Here is an 8,440-nt window from a genome sequence, read left to right as displayed (position 1 = left end):
ACAGGCATGCGCTACCACGCCCGGCTAATTTTTTTTATTTATTGTAGAGATGAGGTCTCACCAAGTTGCCCAGGCGGGTCTCAAACCCGCAGGCTCAGGCAATCCACTCACCTCAGCCTCCCAAAGGTGTGAGATTACAGGCTGAGCCACTGAGCCTGGCTAAGATAATATATTCATCAGAGCGGTGAGAGGGGAAAATTTGAGATTATTTTTGTTTGTTTAAATAAGTAACTAATATGAGTAATAGTCTATATTTCCTTTTCTTTAAATACTGTTAATTTTTTCTAAGTTCAAAGATATGTCGCTTCTCCAAATTAACACCTATATTACCTACTTTGTCAGTTTAATACAAGTTTTTTCAAAAACTTTGCAAATTATGTGTTTTTGAAGCGTTTTGACAAAAGTCTCAGTTGGAAAGAATTATAAAAACTTTGCAGAAACTCTGGATTTGGTAACAAGGTGAAGGCAAATGTAACATTCAAACACCTCTAGGGAATCTTCTGAAAAAGCAAACAATAATGAATGCTTCTTCCTATTCTCTCTGTTTTAATTGTATTATCTAAAACTTTAAGTATGTTTGCCAAGAGTTGAACTCGACTGTAATTTCCTTTGACTCATTCAGAAATAAATAATGATTGTTTTTATTCAACAATTTAGGCTACATTTCTACACCTTGTAATGGGTTTAAGTCACAACTTTTTAAATTAATAGCATTAGATTTATAGCCCTTTCCAAATACATGCTATCTTTCAATGTTTTGATCCTAGTTAATAGCACAGAGATGGAAATCTGAGCAAAAGAAAAATCTGACACTAAATGGAGTTTTCATTGATGTTTAAACTATATCTAAGTTAATACCTAATAGATGAGCTTGCCCTAATGGACTCCTAGAATTAATCAATAAGTAGCAGAAGAACAGTAGTTCTCAGCTCTGGCTGCACATTATAATCATCTGGGGAAACATTTTAAACTCCTAAAATTGAACTCCATCCCAGACCACTTAATTTAGAATGTTTTGGAGTCGTCTCGGAATCAGGGCATTTTCAATAATTATAATGTGCCATTCATTTTCAGAACTACAGGTATAGAACAGTATTCCCAAATATATGCTCTATATACCTTCTGCATCAGCATCATCTGGAGTACTGGTACCAAGTTTGATATACTGAATCAAAATCTAGTGGTCAAGAATGACATCACAAAGATGGTGAAATAGGAAGCCCTAGACTTTTTTTTTTCCCATGGAAACACTAACTTAACAACAACATACAAACCAAATTGTCTTTCTGAGAATTCTAGAAACCAATTAAGAGAAACTACAGCACCCCAGGTGAGTACACAGCTAAAAAGAACCTCATCAAGGTAGGTAAGAAAGTTTGTTACATTTGTTTACCTTAGCCACTTTCCCTAGCAAGCACACACAGCATTTCACAACTGGGGGTGGGGGGGGGGGGTGGGACGAGGACAAGCTCATGGTTTCTCTTTTAGGAGAAAAATATAAGAGTCACCGGACTCGGTGGCTCAGCCTGTAATCCCACGCCTTTGGGAGGCTGAGGTGAGTGGATTGCCTGAGCCCGTGGGTTTGAGACCCGCCTGGGCAGCGAGACCTCATCTCTACAATAAACCAAAAAATCAGCCGGGCGTGGTAGCGCATGCCTGTAATTCCGGCTACTTGGAAGGCTGAGGCGGAAGGATCGCCGGAGCTCAGCAGGCCGAGGCTGCGGTGGCCAGAAGCGGCCACTGCACTACAGTCTGGGCGACAGAGTGAGACTCCAACTCAAAAAAAAAAAAAAAAAAAAAAAAGAGTAGAACATGCATCCAACATTCTAGTTTTTAGGAATCTTCCCAAAAGATTGGTTACTGTCTTGTCTGGCTTGGAGTGCTGACAGGAACTGGAATAATTTTGATGCCAGGGCATTGCAGAAAACAAAGGTGAGAGCAGTGGCTTTCTGCAGCACCAGAGAGACTGGATTGCTCTAGAAAGATGCCAGGAAAAGCAAAAGATTATGAACTACTTTTAAAAAAAAGGAGGCACACTCAATTTTTACCTGGAAAATTATAAGCACAAGCATGGAAAAAACACATCCCTATATATGATTTGAGAAATCCTCATCATCTGTGGAGGAGAAATCAGTGAAAGTCTTCCCCTGTATAAAGCCAATAAACAAAAACTAGGAAAGGTGGCTATATTTTTCCAAATACACAAACTCTAACAAAGAATAACCAAGCATACACATCGACAGGAAAACATAAGCCAAATATATGATCAAAATAGATATCTAAAAACCAACATTGAATAATCTCAGATTTATGAATTACTTGACAAATAATTCAAAATAACTGTTTTAAAGATGTTCAGTGAAGTAAAAGAGAATATCAATAGAAAAATAAATAAAATCAGAAAAAATGTGCATAAAATGAGAATATAGACAGTGAGATAGAAACTATAAAAAAATAATCAGGAGGAAACAAGTTGAAAAATACAGTAAATAAATTGAATAAAATTACTGGAGAGTAACAATAGCAGTCTTGAACAAACAGAATAATTATCAAACTTAAAGATAGTTAATTTAAAATTACTGAGGCAGAGATTCAAGAAGAGAGAGATAAAGAGAAGGAGACAAGAGATCCTAAGAAATATATAGGACACAAGCAAGTGGACTGATGTATGCATTATGGTAGCTTAAAAAAATAAAAGCTAAAACTCAAAGAAACCCACACAAAGAAATATTGCAATCAAGTTGTCAAAAGTAACTGCAAAGATAATCTTGAAATTAACAAGAGAAAAGAGGTAAGTGACTCATCACATCACATACCAGGGAACTTCAATAAGATTATGAGTGGATTTACCAGCGGAAGCTTTGCAGTTGAGATTGGAATGAAATAATATATTCAAAGTGCTAAAAACAAAAACAAAACAAGACAAAATCACAAAGAAACCCTGACAACTAAGAATAATATATTCAGCAAAACTGATCTTCAAAAATAATGATATGGGAATTTATCACCACTAAACTTGACCTACAAGAAATGCTAAAGGGAGTCCTTCAGGTTGAAGTTAAAGTATGTAAGATAACAACCCAAAGTCTGAAAAAACACAAGATTCTCTGGTAAAGGCAAATATATAAACAAACATAAAGTCCTGTAGTATTATAACACTGGTACATTAAATCACTTTAAATTTGGATACAGAATTTAAAAAAACAAAATCATTAAAAAAATGATAAATTTATGTTGATGGTTATACATAGAAAAAGATGCAATTTGTGCCTTCAATAAGATAAAGGAAGGAACATGGACATAAAGGGTTAGAATTTTTATGTGACTGAATTTAAGTTGTTATTAGATTAAAATATATTGCCAGAACTTTAATAGTTTGCATGCTTCATGATAAGCACAAATAAATTATCTATGAAATATACACAAAAAGGAATAAGAAATGAATCAGACCACACCACTACTAAAGCTCAATGAAACTCAAAGGAGGCAAGACATGAAAGGTGAAACAAAATAGCTTAAATATGTACAGTTAGCAAAATGACAATAGTAAATTATTATGATTTTTTTAGTAATTATTTTAAATGTAAATACAATAATAGGAAGGGACTTTAAAATACCCCACTCTCAGCATTGAACAGAACATCTGGGCAGAAAATCAACTAATAAATATTTGATTTAAACTATACCATAGATGAAATGAACCTAACATATCAAGTATCTTCTCAGACCTCAAAAAAATAAAACTAGAAATCAATAACTACAGAAATATATAAAATGACTAAAATACATTGACATTAAACAAAATGCTCTGGAGTGACCCATGGGTGAAGATATAAGCATAAAAATTTAAAATTTTTTGAAACAAATGAAAATAGAAAAAAAGCATATCACTATTTATAAGACATAGCAAAAATAGTACTAAGAGGAAAGTTTATAACAATAAATGCCTACAAGTGAAAACATGAAAGATCTCAAATAAACAACTTAATTTTATGCATCTTAAGGAACCAAAAAAAAAAAAAAAAAAAGATAAAATCAAACTCAGAATTCACCAAAGAAATAATAAAGATTAGAACAGAAATAAAATTGAGGCTAAAAAAATACAAAAGATTCACAGAACAAGAAGTTGGTTTTCTGAAAAAGGCAAAGTTGACAAACTATTAGCTAGAATAAAAAAAGAGTCAACTAAATACAATTATAAACAAAAAAAAAAGAGTGGTCACTATATATACCACAGAAATACAAAGAATCATTATAAATGATTATGAACACTGTATGCCAATAAATCTGGAAGCCTAGAGCACACAAAAAAACATGCAACCTATCAAGACTAAAGCAAGAAGAAATAGAAAACTTAAACAGACTAATAACAAGTTGTAAGATCGAATCAATAATAAAGTTTCCCAGCAAGGAAAAGTCCAGGACTGGGTGGCTTCACCAATAAATTCTATCAAATCTTTAAGGAAGAAATAATACAAATTCCTTTCAAACTTAAAAGAAGAAATAAAACAAATTATTTTCAATTTTACAAAAATGAAAGCAGAAGAAACTCTAACTTATGCCATGAGGCCATCACAGCTCTGATATTAAAAACCAAATAAAAACACAAAAATAACCAAAAAAAGGAGGTCAATATCCCTAATGAGTATATACACAAAAATTCTCAACAAAATACTAACAAACAAATCCAACAATACGTCAAAAATATAATACACCACGACCAAGTGGAATTTATCCTAGAGATGCAAGCTTGAGTCAACTATGCAAATCAGTAATGTAGTACATCATAGCAGAATGAAGTAAAAAAAAAATTAGTGTCTCAATAGGTGCAGAAAAAGCATTTAGTAAAATTCAACACCCTTCATGATAAAAACTCTCAATAAATTAAGTGTAGGGAAAATGTACCTCAACACAATGAAGACCATATATGACAAACTCACAGCTAACATCGTACTGAATGGGGAAAAGCCTAAAGGTTTTCCTCTAGGAACTAGGATAAAACAAAGATTTTCACTTCACCATTCCTATTCAACATAGTACTAGAAGTCTTAGGTAACCAATTAGGCAAGAGAATGAAATAAAGGACATCTAAGTTGGGAAAGAGGAAGTAAAACAGTTTCTCTTTGCAGATGACACTTGGTCTTATCTGTCGAAAAACCCAAAGACTGTACCAAAACTCTCTTAGAACTGATAAAAGTATTCAGGAAGGTGCAAGATGCAAAATTAACATACAAAAATCAGCAGTGCTTCTATACATGAACATAAAACTAACTGAAAGAAAAATATTAAGGCAGTCACATTTACAATGGCAAAAAAAAAGTCAATAAATTTTACCAAGTTGGTGAAAGAACTCAACAAAGAAAACTATAAAACACTGATGAAGAAACTGAAGAAGATATAAACAAATAGACACTGCATGCTCATGGATCAAAATAATTAATATTGATATAATGTCCACACTACCCAAAGCAATCTGGAGATTAAATACAACTCTTATCAAAATAGCAATGACATTTTTCACAAAAATAAAACACTTCTAAAGTTCTTATGAATTCACAGAAGTTTCCAAATAATTGAAGCAACGTTGAGCAAAAGGAATAGAGCTGGTGTCATCATACTACCTGACTTTAAAATATACAATAAAGTTGCAGTAACAAAAATAGCATGTTATTGGTATGAAGACAAGCACACAGACCAATAGAACAGAATAGAAAACACAAAAGTTAATTTATGCAATAACAGTCTACTGCTTTTTGACAAATGCACCAAAAAGAATTCATCAGGTAAAGAATGGTCCCTTCAACAAATGATGCTGAGAAAACTGGATATCTGTAAGCAGAAAACTGAAAGTAACCCCCTCACCTCTCATTCTATAAAAAAAAAAAAAAAACAACTCAATATGGATCAAAGACCTAAAATGTAAAAACCAAATATATGAACTACTGCAAGAAAACACAGGGGAAATTGTTCAGGACATTGGTCTGGGAAAATATTTTATGACTACTATCTTAAAAGCACAAGCAACAAAAGCAAAAATAAACCAATGGAATTATACTAAACTAAAAAGCTTCTGGGATTCCAGATTAAGATGGCCAACATGAGGCAGCTAGAGTAAACCAAGATAGAGTTTCCTCAGCATCCAGAGAGGAATGGATCCAGCAGCACATTCAGTGAGTCTCTAAAGGAGTGATAATAGCAACTTAAAGCAAAGAAAAAAAAAATTACTAACCAGGGCTGGAATTGGCTGGACTCTCTCCTGTACCACACAGCTCACCACAGCCTCTGGACACAGCAAAGAAGTTGAGTGACAGGAATTCAGGAGTTCTATGCTCCTACCACAAACTTGCAAGTCTCCCTGGGTCTAGTAGGACCCCAGCCTCTCACAGGAAACTGCCTTCTCCACAGCCCTTCTCTTGCTGTGAAAAGCCTTGAGCGGTGTCAGCTACCATTTTCCAGGAACTCAACATTTGCAGGGTGGGGCAGGTGCTTTGGAGCCAGTTTAAGAGGGAATGGGCCCCAAGGGTGGGTTGCCTGAGAACACCTGCCACTCTGAGGCTGACTGCACCTTGACTTTCAGATTGCAGATTGCATGAGGCCAAGGTGAGACCCAGTGGGACACATTGCCATAGCAACCTTTCACTCCCCTTCTTCTAGGCCTGTTCTGCACAATAGCATTATAGTGGTCTGGGACTCCCTTCTAATCCTCACTGGGGCAGCTAGCCAAGAGTGTACACTTATGTAATGTTTCAGCTCCCTCCCCCTGCATGACCCCAGGAGGCTCAAAACAGACAGAAAACTTGGGAAATCCCCAGAGTTCTAACCTCAGTCTAGGCTGGTTGGACATTTCCGTGAAGCAAAACCCAACAAGGAGAACCCTACAGCCACCATAATAGCTATCTTTTTCCCACAAGTTCCACCTCCTGGCCAGATGTTAACAGTCCAGTCAACCACATGGAATAATATGTCAACTTTGGGGAAGGGCCAGATCCTAAGTGCCAGCTAACAGCACTTTCCAAACCACTCCAGTCATTCAGGACACCATAAGCCAGTGCAGGTACATAGCACAAGGCTGCCACAGCTGGCAATTGACAAACTCACCACATTAAGGTTATATATAACCAAGCGAAATCTACAATACCTATGTCAGCCCCCTGCCAATATCAAATAAGAAGAACTAATCTACCCAAATAAGAAGGAATCAGAAAAATAATTTTGACAATATTCACCAACATCCCTGAAATACCACACCAGCTCTTAAGCAATGGACCTTAACCAAAAAGAAATTGAAATACCAGACATAGAATTCAAAAAGCTTATGATTAAATTGGTCAATTAACTTCAGGAGAATGCTAAAAACCAACATAAATACATTTTTAAAAAAGAGACTATTCTGGACATGAATGCAGATGACAAATTCTCCAAAGATATAGATACCTTAAAAAAAAAGAGCCTAGATTCTGGAAATGAAAGAAACATTTAGGAAAGTACAAAGTGCAGTGGAACATTTTAACAGTAAACTAGACCAAGCAGAAAAAAGGATCTCAAATTTAAATACAAGACTTTTGAATTAACCCAATCAGACAGCAATACAGAAAAAAGTCAAGAAAACAGAACAAAATCTCAAAAAAAAAAAGTATAGAATTATGTAAAACATCCAAACCTAAGAATCATAGGTGTTCTTGGGCAATCATGAGAAAGCAACAGGTATGGAAAACCTATCTGAGGCAATAATGGAGGAAAACTTCCCTTGCCAGAGAGTGAAACATTCAGATACAAGAAACCCACAGAACCCTCAGAAATTTCATTGCAAAAAGGTCATCCCCAAGGCATATAATTATCCAGCTAGGCACAGTTAATAAGAAAAGAATTTTGTTGTTTTGTTGTTGTTGGAGTCCCACTCTGTCACCCAGGCTGGAGTGCGGTGGCACATTCATGGCTACTACTGCAGCCTAGACCTGCTGAGCTAAGGCAATCCTTCTGCCTCAGCCTTCCAAATAGCTGGAATTACAGGTGCACACCACCATGTCCAGCTAATTTTTGTGATTTATTGTAGAGACAAGGTCTCACCAAGTTGCCCAGGCTGGTCTTGAACCCCCAGATTCAGGCAATCCTCTCACCTCATCTTCCCAACGTGCTGGAGTTATAGGCTGAGCCACTGTGCCTGACCAAGAAAAAAATTTTAAGAGAAGTAAGACAAAAGCAATGAATAACTTGCAAAGCTAAACCTATCAGATTAACAACAGACTTGTCAGAAGAAACCCTACAAATTAGAAGGGAGTGGGGCCCCACCTTCAATCTCCTCAAACAGAATAACTGTCAAAACTAAATTTCATAAATGAAGGAGAAATGAAGTCCTTCACAGACAAACAAACACTGGGGGGATTTGTCACCACTAGACTGACTCTACAAGAAATATTCAAGGGAGTCCTAAACACTGAAA

The sequence above is a fragment of the Carlito syrichta genome, unplaced genomic scaffold (assembly GCF_000164805.1).
Source record: "Carlito syrichta isolate Samal-C Ts95f unplaced genomic scaffold, Tarsius_syrichta-2.0.1 Scaffold302387, whole genome shotgun sequence".
Lineage (NCBI taxonomy): Eukaryota > Metazoa > Chordata > Mammalia > Primates > Tarsiidae > Carlito > Carlito syrichta.
This window is presented reverse-complemented; position numbering follows the sequence as displayed.